This window comes from Phasianus colchicus, chromosome 4, assembly GCF_987193195.1.
Source record: "Phasianus colchicus chromosome 4, bPhaCol1.hap1.1, whole genome shotgun sequence".
Taxonomy (NCBI): Eukaryota; Metazoa; Chordata; class Aves; order Galliformes; family Phasianidae; genus Phasianus; species Phasianus colchicus.
In genome coordinates this window covers 33,600,763-33,623,407 of record NC_143439.1, presented here as the reverse complement: position 1 = coordinate 33,623,407, position 22,645 = coordinate 33,600,763, and the positions used below count along the sequence as shown (strand labels likewise).

The window sequence follows — 22,645 nt, the reverse complement described above, 5'->3', positions numbered from 1 at the left end:
AATACACAATTAGTAGAGATTAATAACACTGTCAACTATTTTCTTTCTACTAGGATAAAGAAAACTAGTTAATTCTTACCACAAAGCTCTGCCTACAGCTCTTTGTTTGCTTTACCTTCCACAACTTAGCAGCTTGTTGCTATGGTATTTTGTCAAATTAGCAAAAAGAACTCCTCAGTCCGCAATTCCAAGCCTTCTGCATCCTCTTTTTGGGCTTGGCTCTGAACTGTGATTGCCGGTTTCTGTAGAGCACACAGCCAGCTGCTTCAAATTTAGTCATCTTTACTCATCTTCAACTCTCCTATTTCCAAAGCAAAAGTCAACGCTCAAGAACTTTAGTTGTGAATTCATGTTCAATCCATGATACAAAGAGCAGACGCAGTTCTCATTCTACCACCACCTTATACTGGAAACTACATTCTACAGCTATGTGACTTTGATAGGGGCACATTTCTTCTGCCTATTCTACCCTGTGGAGCCTTTATTGTATATTTTATGCCTAGAAGACCAGTTTATGCTTTCAGTTAGCACTGTGATATAATTAAAGTTAATGGATTTGCTCAAGTCTAATTATTGCAGTGAATGTTATACTACCATAAATCATTGAGAAGGATTTCAACCATCAGATTTCTATATCGATCAGTTTCCAGAAACCTGACTTAAAACTCTTTCAATAAAGCTCTACTACAGTCTACTAATGGTTATCCTTTTCCTCCTTATATATCAATGGCTATATAGTATGCATGTTAACACAGCTTAGAAGATTTCCCACTTCTATCAGTTTCAATTGATATCCTCTTTTTTATTATTTGTTGTTTCTTTTTTAATCAATTTAAAATTAGTGTAATGCAAGGAATTTTACTTACAAATCACCATCTATAAAGAAACTGTGCCATGTGTACTCCACACACTATGGAGCACTGCACAGACATTGATTTCTGCCTGTGTGTGCATGAGTAGCAGAAAAAAAATTGGCTTGTCCCTGTCTCAATGGCATTATTACACAGAAAGCAAAGACATCAGTTTTAACCCAACTAGCTCAGATGCCAATATCTGCAAAGCCATGACATATTTGCCAATCTGAGAGCCATTCCATGGTAACATGTATCTGAGGTTCACTATATCTACTTCTGTTCTACTGCTACATTGCCCACAGAAAAAAACTAGTTTCTCTCGTCTCCTTTTTCTGAAATTCAAAGGAGGTTTGGTATGATCTAGAATGTACAAAGTGAAAAACTGTTAAATCAATTTGCTCATTGTGAACCTGACTGGAAATCTGCATTACCTTGTTCTTACAGAGAAAGCATTAGTATTAGCACTATCAGTTCTGCAGATCTCTTGCAGCCCTTCACCTTATCAGAGGTCTTTTAACATAAAATGCTGTTAAAATTTTAAGCCTGTACTTAAAACATTGACAGGGATTATCGCAGGGAGTTGTAAGAGCTGAAAACTTTTCCCCAGCTATTAAATAGGTCTTTTGCCATTTTATTCCGCAAGCATTGCACAGCCATACTGGAAGTTTCACAACACAGGTCTGAATGGTAGGATTGCTTTTCTCTATATTTATTTATTTATTTATTTATTATTTTTTAGCATACAGTAACAGTTTTAAAAGCTAAGCTAAGAAGTATCTTCTGTGACTGGGAAAAACAATTGTATCATTAAAAGTCATTTGTTCCAAGCTTATTCAGGGCACAAATGGCTCCAAGCTAAAGGCTCACTTCTGTTCTTTTGTCTACTTGTCTGAGGGCAGGAAGAAGGTAGGTCAGGCTGCAGATGAGATGAACTATTTCAAGCTCCATTTGACCTTACTTGTGTGAAGAAAGCATGTCTCCCTGTGTAATTTCTTCTGAAAGGAGCAGACTGGCAAAACACTTAAGAGCCCTATCACAAGGGATCTATCTTCAGGTAAGCTGCTGACCGGTTATTTGTTGGCCAGCAAATTGGAAAACACATCATGTCTACTCAGCTACATTTGTTTTTCTGTTGATATTTTGTACTGCTTCACATCACTACAGCTTTTGAAGATTTCTTAAGTAGAGCCAACAGTTGGAGACTGTGTGTCTGGTTCTACCACTGCTGAGAAATTTTTCAGTCCTCAGAGGTACTTTAGATTAGTTTCTATGTATATAGGGATTATATATGGAGAGAAAGATATTTATTTATATGTGTGAAAATGCGTAGAAGCAAAAAAATGGAGACATGACTGTTTTTAAAGTTATGCCTTTACACTGTTTTCTGTCAGAGCCGATTTTTTTTCTACTTCAGTGTTCCTTCCTCCTGTCCAGGTCTACTTTACTGTAGATTTATGTACCAGTCACCTTCAAGTACTTCCAAACTGCTGGAGTTTGTTCAGCTTTGCACACATTAATGATGGCTTCCCAGGGTTTCCTGTTGGCTTCCTTCAGTCTTAAGAAAATTTATCTCCGTAATTTCAGATATGTTCTTGCAAGGTCCCAACAAAAACCCCAATTTTTTCATTTACAAGAAAGAAATGCTTTCTTAGTTCTTCTTCATGTGCTGAAGTACATTACTTTCTGCTTGCTGCAGATAAGACACAGGAATCCTAGCAGGTTCATCTGCTGCACAGAGAAAGTCCATGCTTTCACTAACAGCTAACAGACAGAAGTATGGCCCCACAGAAATGGCTAAGCACTGGCCCACACCGAGAGCTGAATCACACAGCCAGTCAGAAGACTATGCTGGCAGAAAGGATGAGGAATTCAAATGTCTGGCCATGGAAAGGAATGAGCCAACAGCAGCTGCAAATGCCAAAATCAATGGGTTGCTCAGGGATTCAGCAACACGGCTGGCATGAGCCAGACCTGCTCCACCATGAACGAATGAGTCCTCAGGGATCTGTAGTTAGCTACTGCCTGTGAATCACTCCAGGACCTCCCATGTCCTTTTGTAGATGGTATGCAACTTCTGTGGCTTTTGATCGTATGAAGATTTTGGTATGTGACTCAGAGAAAAGGAGTTAGGTCAATTCTGCACTAGCATTCAAATAGCACTCACCTCTTGTGCATTTTTCTGTCTTTCATGCTAAAAGGAATGACTGAAATCAGACACGTTTGAGATTAGATTATTTTAAACAAAAGCATTGATATTCTCTTAGGAAGATTTACCCCATTCCACTTCCTATCATCAAGAACAAAATAATAATGACAGTACTTTTTTTCCAAATACCATGAACAGCTGTTTCAGAGAGACAGTTTGAGTAACAGAGAAGTATTTTTTAAAACAATGCTTTCTATCAGCAACTTCTTTGAGGGATCAACTTCTTCACAATTCAGAGAATTTTGAAGAGAATCTTAATGAAGATTGGTATGCATGAAATTATTGCTATTGGTCACTAAAGACCATGAATGATTAAATAAGTTATTGTAGCTTAAACTCTAGTAATTGGTACCATGGGATTTTGGACACAACCAAACAAGAGGCTAAAAATTAACAGTATAGGATATATACCAAATGGAGATACTTATTCTATATTTTTATACTCCATTATGTAGCATTTTTTAGGACACATAATTCTTAGTTCTTACAGATGGTACATAAATACTGCTTGTTGCCCAGTGGGTTGATTGATATTTTCTGGAAAGTTAATAACATTGTAATAATCAGCATTAAATGGATTGTACTGGGCTTTTAGGATCTTATGTGGATTTAGAAATGTTTCAAAATGCTTCCACTCCTACAAGCAGGAAGAGATTATTTCCTTTAATATAATTCTATTTATTTAAGTAACTCTCCACTTAGGATTGTATTAGACTGTCATTGTAATGTCCAGCCATTTTCCAGGGAGACTACATGTGAACTTGCATATTTTTTTTCCCCAATTTCTGAACATTCTAGAGTTTTTTCTAGTCTTAAAGTCACAAAAACAGTATGCCCTGAGGATGCTGAGGGTTTGAAAAGATTATCTTGGAAAAGCTAGTTTGAATAATGAGCTTCTTACATTGAGTTCTTAACGTGTTACATGTGCTGGTCATTCTTATTTTTCCTGGCATAGTCTTAGCCCAGTTCTGAGTGCCTAGATTACATGTTAAGAGTTATCGAGAGTACTGAGACCATTCTCACAGACAGATTCACTGTCTTTTTTTCTCGCTTTGTAAACCTGTGCAGTCTGGAGGTGAAGGTTACACAGGGAAACGGACAAATGCATCCCTCAGCATACTGGTAAGCTGTTCCTAGAGGCCAAGGTGAGCTCCCCAGATCTAAACTACGTGTCCAAAAAGAAGGTGGCTGTGATGAAGCTGTGTTATTCATTGCATACCAGGCTACATAGTGCCCTCTCAGCTATCATTTCAATCAAAACAATGATTTGCAGAATGAATAATGCCCTGACTATTTATACTGTTAACCTTTTTTTAACATTGCTGTTTGTAATTAGATTTCACAGAGAGTCAGACTGGTGCATTTCTCTGAGACTGACATTTTTATCATGTGAATATGTTGGATCAGGTAATCATAAGGCCTAAAGGTCAGGTAACATGACTGAATTGCTGCTAGTAATTAAATGTGCGATAAATAACAGTATCTGCTGTAGTTAGAAAAGATCGTGTAGGTAGCTTCATGTTCTGTTTTATAAATCATATTAAAAAAGTGTATGGGTTGTTTTATATTAAACATGGTGGTTACATGTGCCAAAGATTTATTAGTCCAGTCTGTCTCATGGTGAGTGGCTGCAGTCCAGATTCATGTAGAAGAATAATAAAAAATTTTAAATAGCTCTAGAAGTTGATGGACCAAAGTGGAGTGAGTTAGCTGATTGGCTACTGGTGATGTCATAGCCATGGCTGCAGCTCCATATACATTTACGAGTGGTTTATTCCCTTTAATTTCCACCCGTATCATAATAGCAATCAGACACTCTAAGCACTCTGTTTCTAAGAGATCACTGAACGTTCCTGGTGACTGGAGTATCTCAAACCCAGTTTCTCCCTGAACATGGGGCCTACAATTGCACCCTTGAATTTCCCTCTCTTAGCGCTGGTCATCATCTTCCTAAGCACTTTACTGGAGACATTATACTTAGGGTTAAGGTTCACACAGGCTATGGAAGAACACTGTTCCAAGTATTTAGCGTGAGATCCTGCAAACACTTGAACATACATACAATTTCCCTTTTGCAAATAGTCCCACTTACTTCACTGTCACTATTATGTGAACAAAGTTATATCTGTGCTAAAAGTTTTCAGGAGACTTACTACATATATTTTCAGATGCCAAGAATGCTGAGGGCTCTTGAAGAAAATAGAAAAGAAATAGAGAGGCACATGATTTGGACTACACTCAGAATTTTACCTAATTGTTTAAATCAAATTCCCACTAGGCATTAAAATTAAATTGTCTACATTGGGTGAATTCCACTGGTCATTACTTGCTGGCAGTGGTTGAAGTATCAGATTTTCTTTTCTTTGTTTTTCTCAAACATGGGTGTATTAAATACAGACATTATTGCAATGTCGTAGCCTCCCAGAGAATTTCCTTTAACTTACAGATAAGAGGATTTTAAACACACTATTTGATACTTTAAGGTGACTGCATCAAATTTTGTATTTTGACAGAGCATCCCACTTATTGCATGAATTCTGAACCATACTTTATTCTTCTATCTGTCTAAGATTCAGGCTCCATACAGAGCAATCTAGTTAGCAGGTTCCCTTACAAATTAAGAACTAGAGCCTGGTGTGCTCTAACTAAAATGCTGTGGTAAAAAATATAGCAAGATTCTAGTACTGAAAGCCCTAGTTGCTAAAATGAAACAGCATTAGACTTTTGCTTAAATAGTTAACAAATAGAATCATAAGGGCAACAATTTTTAACATTCACATTGTCCGGTTTTTTTTTTTCCTTTCAACTGCTTTATTTTATATACATATTACTGCCCTCTAATTAGTATTAGGTGTTACAAGCAATACTTCAGCCATTGTCTTAAGAACATCTGGAGGGATTTTGATTTGGTTGTTTTCCTACTTGAATCTTTCTCAAAGCTCAGAAACTGTAAAACAATTTGACTCCCATGTCCAAATAGTGAAGCACTCATGTCAACACTGCATGTCTCAGCACTCCCTGAGGAGTAGGTGTTTTCTCCAAATTGAATTATAAATAATACTCTGATGGAAAAAGTAATAGTCTAGTAGCAGTTTACTCCTAATGCCACAGTTTAGTTTATTAGTTTTGGCTATTTGATAAATAGAGAGAGTTTTTAATTTAATATAATAATTCTTTATGTAGGTAGAGAACCATTGCTGATGCAACCAAGTAATATTTGTTCCCATGGGAGACAGTCAAATAAGGAAACAATATTCATTTAATCATTTTTCTTTCTGAACTCACTGCATCTAAGAGCCTTGGGTATTGACTTCATGGTTTTCTTCAATAAACGTAGCATGTATTATGGTACCAAGTTTAATGAACCTTTCCTTTTTTTTTTTTTTTTTTTTTCATGGAGAAATGAAAGACTCTTTATTAAACAGACTGTATTAGCTTTCTCCTATACAGTTATGATTTTTCTAGCAGCTCTGCAATTTCATTGTAAATTTAGAGTTGTATAGTACCTCATATAGTATTCTCATATAGTATGAGAATTTCACATACCTGAGTGTTTAATGCTAAAAATGCCTTCAGTTGTAAATGACTAATCATAAAAGATTTGACTTTTCTAAGGAAAATACCTTCAGGAAATACAAAAAAAAAAAAAAAAAAGAAAAAATATATTCTTCAAAAGGCCTAATTCCCTGTATGGGATAATTTAAGAATGTTAACAATAGAAGTAGAAAGCAACTCTTTTTACTGTTTCTTCCTGCATAAGGGAGTGTTATTCAAAACATAATGAAGACAAATCCTCTGCTCAGTGAGTGCTGAAATGTTTGTGATCGAAGGCTTTGTTATGGACATTGACCCCTCAGCCACTTAAAAGCTTCAGTGAGGCCATATGGCGACTGCCATATGACACAGGTCATGTTTCTTGAAGAAGTACTCCAGAGGCTGGTATGACAAGGAAATTGAAGATGAATCTGTTTTTATATTCACAGGGATTTCACATCACACTGATAAGAGGTCAAATGACAGTCTGCAATGATTTGGTAATCACTGTGATATAAGCACTTGCAGTTGGAAACATTTGTTTCTCAAGTGGTAGCTGCATCTATAGTTAAGGCTGCCAAAGAAAAGAACAGTTGTTTAAAAACTCAATTCGTTTGTCACCCATGTATTATAAAGGAAATAATTTCAATGAAATCTGTTTACTCCTCTATGCTATAAATAGATAAATAGCAACCATTCAGTGAAGCAGCTGAAAGGTTCCACAGAATAAACTAGTAGGACTGCAAGCCGAACCCATGAACCTAATACAGCCAATGAATGTGATGCTTCTTCTAAGTACGTTAGCCTGATGAATTTGATGTGCGGTCTCTACAGTTCACTACGTTCCTCTCAAAGTTCCAGAATTCCCATGTAAATCTACAGTCTCTGGGGAAGACTGTAACTGACCTCAGTCCCACAGTTGTGACTGAGTGTTCCAGATGCTGATGAGGGACATAAACTCAGGAATAATACCTTATACAAAGAGACACAATGAGTTCCACTCTCAGATCACAAAGAGGAATTGATTGCTGTTTATCACAAGGCATTAGCCACAGAAAATTACATAGGTAACTGTACTAATGCTAATTTGTTTCTTGATATTGTTGGGAATATTCACATCACATCAGTCCAGATATACATCACAAACCCCCATGTATTTTACAAAATTGACACAAGTCACATTCAAGCTGTTCTAAACTCTTCTAGAATGTTCAGATACTTCTGCTGTGATTCTGGAAAGAACTCCATAACAAGAAAGGGTAAGTGGCAGACTGATAAATTTGATTACCTATATGTATCAGACCAGCTGGTGTCTGGGTGTGCTGCACTATGTGCCAAACCCCAGAAATAATTTATTTTAAAATTTTATCACAAAGGATAAAGAAACACCAGCTTCATTGGTTTTACATAAAATGGGTAATCTAAGTGTTTATTTGAAAAAAAAAATTCTCAGATGGTTTTTAAAATGTTGTCATATCACTCAGTTTGACCACTACAAAGGTGATAATGATAGTCTAGTAATTTTTGTCCCACTATACACAATTATCCATCATTGGAAATTACTTAAGCCTTTGCTTACACTGAAATACTTGAATGGTAGTGGGTAAATCTAATGATCTGTTCTTCACATATGATGAGTGGAGTGATATGCTCTAATAATGTAATCAGCTTCTCCCTAATTAATTGGAGTCCTTTGAAATCCAGATAATGAAGAGCACTGATTGATTCTACGTTACCAAAGAAAGGTTACCAGGATAAAGTTTGCCTCCCAGAGTACCTTCTTGTTTCATAAAAGAGGCCCTCTCCTTGCAGCTGGATTCTCATCTTACTGATTACCTGCTATATGAGAAATTTCAGTCTGGCTTCAGCCTTGGACCTGGCCCAGAGGCTTCTGTCAACAGGGTTTTTTATAATTTACTTATTGTAATTCAAAATCCCATTAAACCAGGTCTTTATCTGGCTTGCTGCTTTGGAAGTACTTAGTATTGTTGGTCAGTGACTGTTGGGCCACCTTCAACACATTATGAAACTTTCAGCTTGGAAGTTAACATGATGCAGGCCCCAATTCCCAAAGATGCAAGTATATGCTTAAGTCTTAACGTACTGCATGGGTCTTAATACCTGCTAAAAGTTAAGCGTGTGCTCATGTGTTTTTATGTATGGGTTAGAATTCCCTTCTGCCTACAGAAATGGAAGTGCTCAAATGTACTGGGGTCTAGGAGCTTTAGTTTGGAAATCTTAGCCCTTTTTTATTACTTTCTGAAATATTTTTCACACCCTTTCTGAGGAAAAAAAGATACATTTTTCATGAACAAATTTTTGTTGCAATATGTCAGCCTAAAAAGACTTCCGGGGCTTAATAAAAGTTTTAAAATAGAACTCATACAATTATTCTCCTAGCTTTGATTTTAGGGGACAAAATCAAATCACTTTCAGGCATTTCCTAAAGCTCCCCTTCATCTATTTCTTACTGACACAAGGTCCCTATGTTCCTCCAGAATCCATTTGCACTTTTCATTAGTCCATAACTTTGGATTTCTTCCATAAATTTTCCTAATCAATGCAATTCAAAGATGAGATCAGGCTCTTAACCAGTGGAAGAATGATTCTGTTACCCCTCTGCTGCCTGCTCAGTCTCGGCTCACATAGTTTAAATATAAACAAAGGAAAACACATGTAACCTTTTTTAAAAAAATCAATGGTTTGGAACTTATGAGTAACAATTTCTGATATAAATGTTAGAAAGAAACTGATAAAAACTTGAAGTTTATCCAATTCACTCTTAGTTCTAGTGACAGTATTTATAAATTTACATAATTTTCCAATTCCTCATATAAAAAGGAAAATCAAGGGATGTGATTAATGCTTTTGAAAGCTTGTCTTCCAGATGTTTCTCTTTTTGTAGAAAAAAAAAAATCAATACATGCTCTTCACCACTGTACACTCCATCTATATAATAGAGCTCCCTCTCCTTTAAACTACATGTACTAGTAGGAAAAAAAGAGGTAATGCTTTATAAAACTCAAGAGTTCAAAAAAAAAAAAAAAAATCAACAAGTTTCCAGAATCTCCAAAAAAGAAATATCAATATGTTGGCTGTTCTACTTTTCATCATCATTTCACAGTTTCAGTGTTGTTGCTTTCTCTCCATAGGTCCCTATCGCCCTTTCATTTCAAGTCCTTGGGTCCCAAATCTGTTAAGGCATTTATTGTATGCTCTAAGGACATGTATTCAAATACTAACATCTTGCATGAGTGCTTTAAATTATCCTGAAGAATGCAAGCACAATATAAGATGCTTCTGGCCTATATCATTAATGAGGTTACACACCATTAATGGTGAAATTTGCCTGTACAGTTTACTTGAAAAAATTATGGAATACAGATAGAAAAGGTATGTCCCAGTTTTGTTTTTTAGTGAAATGTCTGTAAGGCTACAGCAAACTCACTATTTCACAGATTTAATAAAGATAGCATGCATCTGAAAGTATAGTTAAAGCAGCTAAAACCAAAGAAGTGACCTGTATGACTACTTTTGGATGTATAACACAGACTTGCCCATGTTTATATAGCACATGCAATAGACTGTGATGCTGCAGGAGCTGAGCTGCATTCAAACACAAGAATCTCTTTAGCTTCCTGAAGATTCCTTCCCCATCCCCCTTAGATTAACAGATTAAAGGAATTTTGAGGGAAAGATGCCAGTGTTACCATGCCCAAGTGATGGATAGAGTTGCAAGTAATAAAACATTTCAGGATAGGCAATAAATAAACTTTAAGTCCTCCACATCTGCCATGCGCAGTACTCTGAGCTGTCAAAATGATAGCTCACATGCTACAACAAGAGAAGAAGCATAGAACAATTTGTCACTTACCATAATTTTCAACTGCCCTGCATGCGAAGATCAAGCAAATGGTGGGGCTTGTACAAACTGCACATGCTGAGGCTCCCAAATCAGAAGCAATCTCCAAAATTATCATAAATAGAAATGACAGTAAGTCGTGGTCTAGATAAAATTTAATAAACAGTGTCATAATTACAGACTCAGCATTACTTCGAAAGTTCTTCAGATACTTAAAATATAAAATTGATGAGCTGTGGATTGCAACCTGATGTTTCAATTGGTCTCACGAGTGAATATTACAGCAAATAATCCACCTATGAACAAGTAACAGAAGACATGTCTGTATGACTGTCCCTTGTCTGTCAGTTACAGAAGAACATTCCTCCTGTGTTATCTGGTCTTTTCATTTCAATACCTGCTAAAAACTAGTACACAGCAATCACACAACTTTTAAATTTTCACACTGATGTATCACTGTTTTACTGGTGTGGTTTTTTTGTGGTTTTTTTTTTTTTTTTTTTCTGTTTGTTTGGTTTTTTTTTTTTTTTTTTTTTTGTTATTGTTAAAAATGCTCTTTGTAAATTCAAATACTGATTTGCTTCCAGTAGAACTCCACTGTAAACCCTTAACCTTTCATTAAGGGATCTGATTTCCAATCAGATCTTTGTTTTCCATTTCTGTAACTGTCCAGACCATAACAAAGAACATTCTTCTGTTAAAACTCTAAAAAGTTTGCCCACATAAAGATTGAGTAGGAGTCCAGGGGATTTTGACTAATAGCTGTAACATGATAATGTTAGAAAATTGTCAGGCTGTCAAAAGCTAAAGTATTCAAAAAGCTGAAGTGTTAGGTTTAGGTCTTTGTTTCCACTGATATTAGGAAGAGCTTCATGGCCTCAGTTCTCTTACATTCCCCCATGTGTTCACCTCTGTTCAACAGGAACTGGAAATGACTTGGGAATAGATTTTTGAAACCCAGCTCATCAAATTGGTAATTTCAGTGACTGCAGCAAAAGCATTCATGCATGAAAATGCTCATCATGTCTGGGACGATGTTATCCTGAAAACAGAATGGTTAGGGAAATACAAAAACATTACTGTTCTCATTTTACAGTGCAGGAGAAGATGACATTTCCCAAGACAAAAGGGAATCATTATATTGTATATTAACAGTTTTAAAGTATTGTGTTTACTGATTCATTTGGCAACTTTACTTGTAAGAACTGGAAAATAAAGAAATGCAAATGAGAAAACAAACCACAATTCTTGGACTAAATTTTCCAAATTTGACACCAAGTGGGTTTCTTAACTCAGGAAAAAAATGATGAGTAGTGTGGAAAATATCTATTTTTATGGCAAAAAAAAAAAAAAAATTTAAAAAAATCTCAAGAGTAGCAGAGTATTAAGATGCACTAATCATAGAAACAATATATAGAGAAAACATTGTCTAATCAATGCAAAAAATGTAATCAGATTGGTATCTTGTGAATATTCTGTATGATATGTCAGAGCTTACTAGAGGACAGATACTTAAATTTTCAAAGCACTTAACATAATATGCACTAATCCAAGGTACATAATTGCTAGAGGCAGTTTAAGAGTTTGTCACTAACTTCAGTAGTAATTTTGGGTCCCAGCTAATTAAAGGATCGATGTGGCCTTGCCCAGAAAAAGTAAATAAAAGTTTTAATAATTTCATTGGGACCACAACTAGTATTCTCAATCACCAAACTGGGAGAAAAGCTAGAAAATGTCTTCCCAAACCGCAATTCATAAATTAACTATAGGAATTCTTCCTCATATTTGCTGCTGCAATTACTCACATATGCAAATAATGTTCCAGGCACAGCAAGAATATAATGCTTACAGTATGTACATGTTTAGCACATTCTTCATCAGCATCATTCTTGATGTTTTTAAAACACAATGTTGAGGAAGATACACATATGCCCAGGTGTTTCTACACACACACACACACATATATATATATGGATAGATTCTTGCCTTTCATTTGCTCGTTTTCACATTGTCAGGCAGATTGACTCTGAATGCAAAAGTAGAGAAGATTACAAAGAATAAAGATGATTGTTAAGATAAGTGACATTTTTTAAACCTAGTAAGGATGGAAGTTTAGCCACCAAAATTTAAAGTAATTTCAAAATTATATTTTTCCCTCTGTATGTAACTTGTGTACCAACAGTAAGACAATGAGGAACAGCAACAACAAAAAAAACTGTAGAAAAAGAAAGAATTTATGAGTAGGAGTAGTTTTAATTTCCAAGTTTTCTTTAGTCTTCACTGTAAGACCTTGTTTTCCCTTACTCACAGGCACACAAAGCTATAATTCTGCAACTGAAAAATTCCCATGCTGTCCACCTACTTTAATCTCGGGGTTCTTTTTCCAAGTAATTTAATCACAGTAAATAGTTACCATGAATTTCCTTTTTCAAAATCATGAAAATTTTGCCATTTTTACCATTATTGTAAATTTTGTCTTTCTATGCCTATTTATCTAGATAACTCAGAGCATTTAAAAGTAATGCTGTTCTCCATTTGAAGATAAAAATCTAAGGTGCACTGACATTTATCTGTCATTCTTGTACTTCAATACAAGAACATCACTTGGTAATCCAGTAACAGGACTTCTCAAGACAGAATTTCCTCATACGAGAGAATATATGTTTCCTGCTGGCACAGTAATATTTCATCTTATTATCCCTTTGGCTCTATCACAGCATCACTATTAAACTACCTGTAAAAGATTTTGGTAGCAAATACCAAGGGCCAATTTTTTTCATTTTCAGTTCAATCCAGGGGGAAAAAAGAAATTGTTTTCATTTAAATAGAATCAATTTGTTGCAGTGAGAGATTTTCAAATTCAATTCCAACAGAAACATCCCTAAATACTCCAATGCATATACCTACATCTTGGAAAAAATATCGAAGCTTTGAAAATATCTGAGCAGGCTAGACTCAATATGCAATCAAAAGGCTATAGCTCTTGTGCAGTAGATCCCAAGAGCAGCAAGTTCCACAGCAACTGGCTCAGTTTAAATATTAATATAGTGTAAACTGCAGACTCTGTGATGCTCCATCCAATGTTTCTTGCATGATTAATACCATTTGCAAGTATATTTTTTTCAGGCAAGCCTAGAGAGATTATTTACTTTATGAGTGATTCAGCTGAAGGTTTAATTTGCGCCAATTTGTACTATCTTGACCATTAAAAAAACTACTATAACTTTGTCATTAGGACTGTGTAAGATTCATTTGACATAAACAAATATCTTGTATGTCTGTCCCATCTTGTGGTACAGAATAAGTGCAATGTGGATTGGGATATACTGCAAATTGTTCCATAATGACTCATGAATTAGCTGGGTCTGCTTCAAACAGAACATTCCTGAGGGGTAAGTTAAAGCTGTCTTTGACTGAGACTTATCTGGGAAAGAAAATTCAAAGAAGAAAGAGCATTCAATTGTTTGCATGGCTCAAACTGGATATTTTTAAGCTCCTCTTCATCATCTTGTAACATTAGGTAATTGTTTCTGCATAGTTTTGTAAGCCACTTGAATAGAGAATGTGGTCAAAATATGTCCTGTAAGAGTATTAGCTGATGGTCAGTAAAATATTAATAATGAAAGAACCATCCTTTTTCTGTCTTTCAAGACACGTCAGTTAATAATTTGCTTAGACTATCATAAAAGTAACGGTGAGAAGCCTTTAATATGTTGACTCCTAAAAGACATTCTAGAGCATAACAAAGACTTAAAAGTAAACCATACATCAAAACGAATAAAATCCTCAGGTATCACCTCAAAGTTACAAGCCTCTGATCAGACCTGAAGGAAAAAAGAACGGATTTCTTTTCCTATACAGTGCTCAGGTAACATCATCTGAAAATGGATTTCAGCCAAGAAAAATGTTCCTACATTCTCCCTGTCTTTTCCTGAGATTCAGCAATGTCAGCAACTATTTAAACTGGCCCGCAAGGGAAAAAGTGTTCAGAAAAAAAATTAAAAATCAGTAAATTACCATGTGGCCTTGCAGCTTTACTAATTCCACATCTTCAATGCCCAGATGAAGATCACAAGGCCTATGGTTGCACTTCTCCACCAATGACAGGAAAACAAACTGGGAAGAGTTTTTTTTAAAAAAATAATTCTAAACCTTTCTATAGAAAGCATAAAAAAGGAATTCATAAATGTTATAAACTACTGGATATTGGCAAAACCATTTCTATCTCCTATTACCAAGAAGGTAAGGAGAAAATATTTGAACAATAAATCCCAAATAAATAGATATTTTATCTATATGGTGCCCAACACCAGAGAGAGAAATCTGGAACAAGAAACTATCTTCTGGTGTTAAATCCAGTTCCTTGCTAAGCCAACCACTATACCATAAAATCCATCCAAATCTGTTCTACTAATTCCTTTCTGTAAGCTGAAGCACAGATATTTTGTCATCAAAAATGTACTGTTTGAAAGTACTCTAACCCTTTTGCTTATTCATACATCAGTGCAATATTTGAACTTCTAAGTTGCAGCCCAGTAGAGACTTTGATGATGAATATGAAACAAATAGTGCTTCATATGCCAAGCAGAGTGCATTGCATTAATTTAGATTGAAGGAAACAAATTATAATGGTGAAGTTTGCGTTAGGATGAAAAATAGTAAAAGCTCAGAGTCAGATGGAAATGCTCAAGAACACTATTCTAAAAACTAAGTGGGGACCAACAGGCATAATGGAAAGAGAATCTGTGGAAGTGCATTCAGGCAGTGTCTTAGATACATATTTTAGCATACCTTTAGATGCTATCCAACACTGCCAAGATGAAGGTCCAATCTCATCCTTCCTCACAAACTCCTCCACCTACCTGTAGGAATTTTACTTGTCTATCCTGCCTATTTCAGAAAAATCACACAAAACTGCAATGAAATAGCTCTATTGCCAAAGATTTCTTCAAGAAGGGTCTGTAAGCATTTTCAGTAACAAGGGGGCCATGAATATTTTCCAAAGACTTTTGGCATTTCAGAGGGATCCCTTTCAGATTTCCAGCAGCAGTCTACTTCTTCAGAAACCTTTAATCATCTTTACTACTGGCAAGACATGTGTTGGAAGTTTTGGAAAGCTGAGAATGAAAAAGCACGTAACTCTACAGAATTCACTAATAGAAAGTGAGAAATAAAACCTGCACAGTATTATTTGAAACTTCAAAATGTACTGATAATAAATGAAATCTGGCTAGAAGCATCCTGAAGTTGATATTCTTCAGTTAACATCTCCAGAGCTAAATAGTTCTTAAAAGAACACAAGTTTCTTCTATTTACATTTTGACCACTTTCTGAACACAACAAAACTGAGAAGTTATTTTGTATTCATATAAAAAGTATCTCCTTTCTTGTCCTGAATCTTGTCCTTTTCTTCTCTCTTTCTCCTGTTCTACAACTTCTCCAGTCACAACAAACTACTATGCACCTCTGATGCCTCCCCGACAGATTTGAAGTGCAGCGTTTCCAGAAAATGCTGTTGAAGAGGGGTAGATTGCATAAACAGAATCCTAGATATGAGAAATTCAACATCTAAAATTCATCAACACCTAGAATTTCACAGAAGTTCCTGCATTCCTGAGTGAGAAAATATGGGATAATTATACTCCCTGGGAGCTGAAGACTTGCAGATAGTATTTGGAAAGAAAAATAAAAGAAACAAGGAAAACAATAACAGGAGAAATTGGAGCTTGTCGAAGAAAGACTCAATTTTTGTACATTTATGAAAATCAACATTGAAATTTTAAAGGTTCTAATCCACATCCAAATGGAAAGGGGTAAAAGTTAATGAGGAGACTTCTATTTCCTCACACTATGTAAATCTACAAACAAAAATCTAAACTTTCACTTTAGTAAAACATGGTGCAAGAAAAAAGTGGACCTGAACTGCAGATTTTTTGAAAGTATCTTAAAAATCAAAATAAAAAGTTATATACACTTATTTGTTTAAAAATACAAAAATGTTATGTAGAAAACACATGAGAATATGAATAGAAATATATCTATGACACAGGTATTTATATAATAGATAAATATATGCACTAAATATGAGGCAGACTACACTATTTTTATGCAGATGATAACAAGACTTATCTTTATATGGTGTGATTTATGGAAGTAGAGAAGGAAGCAAGAAGAGCAAATCTGAAAACTCTGTTACTAGTACCAGCACATGCAGGAATAGATAGATGACCAAACACCTAATGTGATCCCATTGTACATGCAGTCTCCAAATTCACATTTTTTCCCCCACATTTTGTTGTTTTGTGTGCCCCTTAATAGGTAAATCAAATTTCAGTTGTATATAAGCCATGGAACACAACAGCAATGTATGCAACTGTTGTAGAAGAGCCCTTTATAATTTCAAATGAGACATTGCCAATCCTCTGTTAAATTTCATTGGGTAATTTAAAACATATGTAAATAGATTAATGGTTTTATATTCTTTTGGATTGTACTATAAAGACTGCATGCCATCAGTTGCAGTAACAGCTTTAACATGCAGAAAATGACAATAGATTGCAATCTCTGTGGTACAGCAGTGATTAATCATTTGGGTGGGGGGAATATTTTGCTGTTTAAACTTGTTTCCCTCCTACATGTAAGACAGTAGAAAAATACTAAGAAAGGGAAATGTTTACACTGACTTGATTCCCAAGACAAATAAAATCTACAACTGACATCACATAAAAAGGCTAACTTAGTTATACTGAGATAGTAAAGCGCATCAAGTATCCACTTATTTAATGTGGTAATCTCAGACTGAAAAATATTTTGGAAGTAGAAAGGTTCCTGCCTTTGTGGGGTAGAAGGCTAAGTCAATCAAACTGGTATGCAAAAATACAAATGTTCAAATTTATATTTACATCTGTCATTTCTAAACTCAGACTCAATTCCTGAGTACAAATTACAAACGTCAAAGGTGTTATTCAGCAATGGAAGGAAAGAAATATATATGCACAGGCAGCTACAAAACCACTGAGATTTTTGTATAGAGTGGTTTTGTAATGGTTAAACCTGCAAAAGAAAGTACAAATTACTAGAAAAATAAATTTCATCCACAAAAGAGCTCCATGGGTAATAGCTTTAGTGGAACGAAAGTAGGAATATTTGGGTATTTTAACATTTTGTCACATAAAACAAACACCTGCAATGTGTCTACACCACCACCTTATCCCTTCTACTAAAACTAATGTAGCTGCCCTCAGAGTGAAACAGTTTTCCCATTCAGCCATTGTAGAACAAGTCAAAATGTTAGCAAAATTTTTGTTTTAAGAAGTGTTAGTGATACTTTATATGTGAAAGCAATATCATATTTCAGAACGTTTTTTTTTTAAATCAAAATAGAAATTAATTCTAACAGATCCAACATATCATGTAATAAAGTATGTAATCCACATAAAAATTTTTATGTATTCATCCAAGTACTCTTGAGCTAAAATGAATTCAACAAAGCCATTGATACGATTAGGGATTTTCTCTGTAGTAGCTCTCTGTATTAAAGGAACAAGATAATGCATTTCCATCTCTGAAGGTAGAAATCTCATCCAGCCTCCAAGGTGACACTGAGTTATAAAAAGTGTGGAGAATTTCCCTTAACCATTGAAGAAAGAAAAGTCATCCTTCACAGACAAATCTCTCGTCATGTTGCACTAGACCAAACAAATGAAAATATTTCCATTCTGAAAAATCAGACAGAAACCTTTCTGTCACCAGAGAATGAACTAGGACTGGACATTAATCTACAGGAAATTACTTTATATGCTTTCTTCTGAGTCAAAGCAGACAACTTCTGAAATGCTGTCTTTTGCAACAACAGTATTCCAGTTCACCCCCACATGGGAATTGATTTTTAAAGATAACAATAGCTCACACAGGTTTGTTGTCTCTTTTTCATCCCTTGTTCTCCTCAGGAAGGATTCAGGATAATTCAATGGCAAGAGTAAACCACTACGCCACCATTCATGCTTTATAGGAAGACATGTAAACAAAATAAAGTACACATGAGCAAAGAATAGAAAAACAAATATCTGCATGTTCAGTTTTCTATGTGAAAATGGTGAGCTAGGCTTAAACATCAAAGTAAAAAAGCACTGATGTGAACTTTTAAAAAACAGATATTGAGTTAATAATTAATATACCAACCTATACAATTAAAAATTTAAGAGGTTCATTCCCTCTATTTCATACTATACAGAACTTTCTAACATTTGGTTTAATCCAGACTTCATAATGGTTCCACTAGCAATCCTAATCCTGTTTTATTTTTATAAATTGATCTCTCTCTCCAATAGTTAAGATAGAGTCTATCAATGATTTTATGAGGTAAAAAAGAAAATAGATCTTTGATTGGAATAGGTTAGTAATTAGACTATTACATTTTATACTCAGTCAAGATTCTTAGTAGTGATACCTAGGTTCTTTTTCTACATACAAAAGATTGTAATATTCACATGCTCAGTACCTATGCGTTGTCCTGATAGATATATGTGCTCAGCTACAAAACAGAGAAACAATAAAACAGTTTTTAAAAGCTTGGTAACTATTTGGAACCAGGAAGCATTTTTGAGGCTTGGCCATATCTGTCAAAATGACATTTTCAGAAAACAAACTGTAATTAGAAAGGAGATATTCTGAAGGGATTTCCAAAACCATTAATGTAGCTCAGCACTACTGTAGTCTCCAATCAGGTTCAGCTTTCTCTTCTATATCTTTCCAATGAAAAGCTCATTTTAGCAAAGCCTTGAGAAACCTATAGAATGACATTAATCTAATTTACAGAATGAGATTTAGAAGGAGTTGCTGTCCGTACATAGCAACCCATGATACCTTTCTTCTTTTCTTCTGTACTTCAGATAGACAGCTAGAGACACTGAAAGGTCATGGAAGAAGAATATGACTCAACTCTCTATGAGGAAAAAATAAAAAATTAAAAAGAAGTGTGGAGAACTGCTTTTCCAAGATACCTAATGGGTAAAATGTATCAGCATCAAAAGTCAGTAAAACGTTTGGTAATATTCACTGGCTCCGTTCATCTTTGGAAGAAATAACATACCAGCATTACTCTGTGCTTAGTACCTAAGTCTGGCAATATTCCAACATATTAGCAACAACTTTTTGTTTAGCACATTGATAAAAAATAAATACAAAGCACAGAGACAATTTTATGCAATGGATTTTCAGGAAGGATTAATTCACCTAATTTACACTTTACTTATATCACTCCTAATCTATCAACAGAGCCCTTGCATTTTCTCTGTGGCCTGCAGAGAATTCCAGTTCTTCTCAACTCAGAATAAGCAAGCTGCACTGCCATGCTGAATCACTTAATTTCTCCACAGCAAGTATCAGATTCTTCTAAATGCTTCAGAGTGTAGCACAATATCTCTCATCAGCAGAAGATTTCTTGTTTTGTTTGTTTGATTCTCTGCAAAATCATTCTTGTTATGTTTTAAATATATGTATTAATAGTTTTCATTGAGGTAGATTTTAAAACATTAATTTAAGTATCTGTATTAAGTATTAATTCAGTATCTGAGATGGCACACATTTTCCTTTAAGAATAAAAATGGAGCAGAAGGCTTACCCTTGTCAGACTGCTTGGATTATAAAAGTCTCTTCTCCTTGGAAGTTTCAGAGGCAGTGAAACTTAGGCTCAGTCTTAGCTCCTGGCTCCCCAAAACACTGACTTCTTTCTAGGAAATTTTGAAAGAAATTTCTAGAACATATTCTGGAAATACTCCATATTCAAGCAGCAAAAGTTCATGATGTTTAACTTACACGCATATCATAAAATCAACTTTGAAAGGTTTTTGGAAAAAGAAATATAAAATGCTATTTATGAGGCTTGTCTCCATTCAAACTTCTGTGATCCAGACCATGACATGATTGCCAATTTGCCAGTATAAATAGGAAAATTGTTGTAATTAAGTTTCCCTGTGCTGCTGTTCTGGAAAGTTTTGACCATTCTGGATGTTTCAGAGTCAATGGTTATCCAAGAAGCACAAATAAGAAGGTCATGGCAGGAAGGAGTTACGCATCACTGAGCACAGGGATGCCAGTCCACGTGTACAGCACCAGCAATTGTACTGACTTGTTTGTAAAGGAAGAAGAAACTGATGAGATGCCCTAATGAGGCAGAATTAACCGGTAGGTTTCTATAAGAGCCACATTCCATGGGACAATGTAGATATGCAATATTGCTATACGAAAACCTTCCAGAGAGAGTCTGGATGATTACGTTATTGAAGTCTCTCTTTTTTTTTTTTTTTTTAACCACAGGCTGTACAGAAAAAAGAAAAAAATGAATGGAGATTTGTTGTTGATTTCTGCAAATGACTAGAGTATTAGCAAAGATGTTCAAGACTATTATGATGTTTATTCTTTGGAAAAAGAGTCTTAAAACAAAAAGCGTCTTTTAGACACGTGTATGAGGGGAAAAAAGGGAAATCATTCACATCTTCTGACTTAGGTACCTGGCCTTCTGCATAGCATACGTTTCTATAGAAGGCAAGTCAGAGTAGGAATGTAATGTAATTTCCTAAAATTAAGGACTAACAGAGCCACTTAATGTGACTTCCTTTAAGGTATACCCACATTTAAAACAAAATAAAACAAAACAGTTCTGATTCTTCTGCGTAGAAGAAATTTGACCTTAAAAGGGTATTCCTTTTTTAAACACCATCTTTCTGTTAGGTGGTAAATAAAATTAGACTTTGGCAATTTACCTATTTCATTTACATATTTCTGGTTCATGAAATATTTAACTGAGATTGAACAACAATCATGAATAGCTGAGACAAAACAAAACCGTGTCTAAATATTCCAAAGCATATTTAAATGTTTCCTTTGCCACTTTCTTCTTTGTTTTCTCCTAGTAAGAAATTTAACAAGAAAAATATAATGTATCAGAGTTAAGTTATTGATATGTATGTTTTTTCAGGAAAGTTGATGTGTTTAACAAAAATCAGAGAAAAAATCTACAGGTCATTTAGGGATTGAAGAAAATGGATGGAGGGGGCCAGCAACATGTATTTTGGTCTCAAAGGAGCAGCAATAGTGAATAAACTGCCAAGATTTCTTTCCCATGCCAGAAACATAAGCCAGGTCCTATTTCTGGAATAGGAAAAGTTAAGTCAGTGCAGCAAAGCTGGCCAACGAGCTTACCTTGGGTAGAAGTTGTTCTAGATTGTAGCTCTAATTCATGCAAACTAATGTAAAATACTTCCCTAACCAACAAGCTTGCATGTAAAATTAGCTCTTCCTAAGGAGGTTAATTTTGATGGCATGGTCTGCAGACAACTGAATGATTTCAAGAACTTTGCAGCAAAGTCTGAGTCGAGGCATGCAATTTCTACTCCACAAAAACAGGCTGATACAAAATTATGTCAAAGTAATAAATCATATATTAAAAATGCTACAGTTACCAACCATTATCCAGTTACAGGCAGATACCAAGAAAGCCTAGGTTGCCACTTGATGATATTTTTATTTAACTGAAAGCGAGAAAACAAATGCTTGCAATATTAGCAGTGGACATTAGAGCTGCTGGGGATCTGCTGAAATATAAAGAGCCTCAGTAGGCCACAAAGGAAAAACAAAACAAAACAAAATAAAACAAAACAAAAAAACCAGTCTGATCTGAGGCCTTAGGAAATACCATTACCTCAAAACTGGGCAAAGGCAACAACATGACCTTCTGCAACTGAAATCCCAAAGAATGTTTCCTTTTACCATTGAAGTCATCATCTCATTTAAACTGAGGAGATGTCTGCACATCTCCCATCTCCAGAAGTGAGGCCTAATCACATCAGGGCAAAGAGTTGTTTTTTTTTTGTGGGAGGGGGGGAATTTTTCCCCATTACAGTAATGACTATTTTGCAGAAACATACCTTAAATTCTCTTTTCTATTTCTCTTCTCTAAACTGTCTGCTGATTTTTCCCCTTAAAGCACCGATGACAATTATCCTTTCCATAAATATTTCTCTGAATGCATTGCAAATAAAAATTATTTCAATTTACTGACCCATGAAAAGCCTTTCTGTAATTTAATCAGGGATAATAATAATCTTGAAGCTGTGAAATGCCTCAACTGCAATTTTGTGTGTAATGAACAATAAACTTTTATATTCAATAATAATGAAGTGTATATTC

At 35.1% G+C, this 22,645-nt stretch overlaps 2 long non-coding RNA genes across 2 annotated transcripts in view; one reads left to right on the top strand and one right to left on the bottom strand.

Annotated features, from left to right (window-relative positions):
* Positions 1-10,747, bottom strand: part of LOC149918168 (uncharacterized) — a 56,050-nt gene extending 45,303 nt beyond the window's left edge. The window contains exon 1 of the long non-coding RNA XR_016466047.1: positions 10,469-10,747. This is a non-coding gene — a long non-coding RNA (uncharacterized LOC149918168). The remainder of the gene's footprint in view (positions 1-10,468) is intronic.
* Positions 1-21,106, top strand: part of LOC149918167 (uncharacterized) — a 28,991-nt gene extending 7,885 nt beyond the window's left edge. The window contains exons 2-5 of the long non-coding RNA XR_016466049.1: positions 1,754-1,908; positions 4,129-4,182; positions 20,474-20,641; positions 20,774-21,106. This is a non-coding gene — a long non-coding RNA (uncharacterized LOC149918167). The remainder of the gene's footprint in view (positions 1-1,753; positions 1,909-4,128; positions 4,183-20,473; positions 20,642-20,773) is intronic.
* Positions 21,107-22,645: the final 1,539 nt, after the last annotated feature.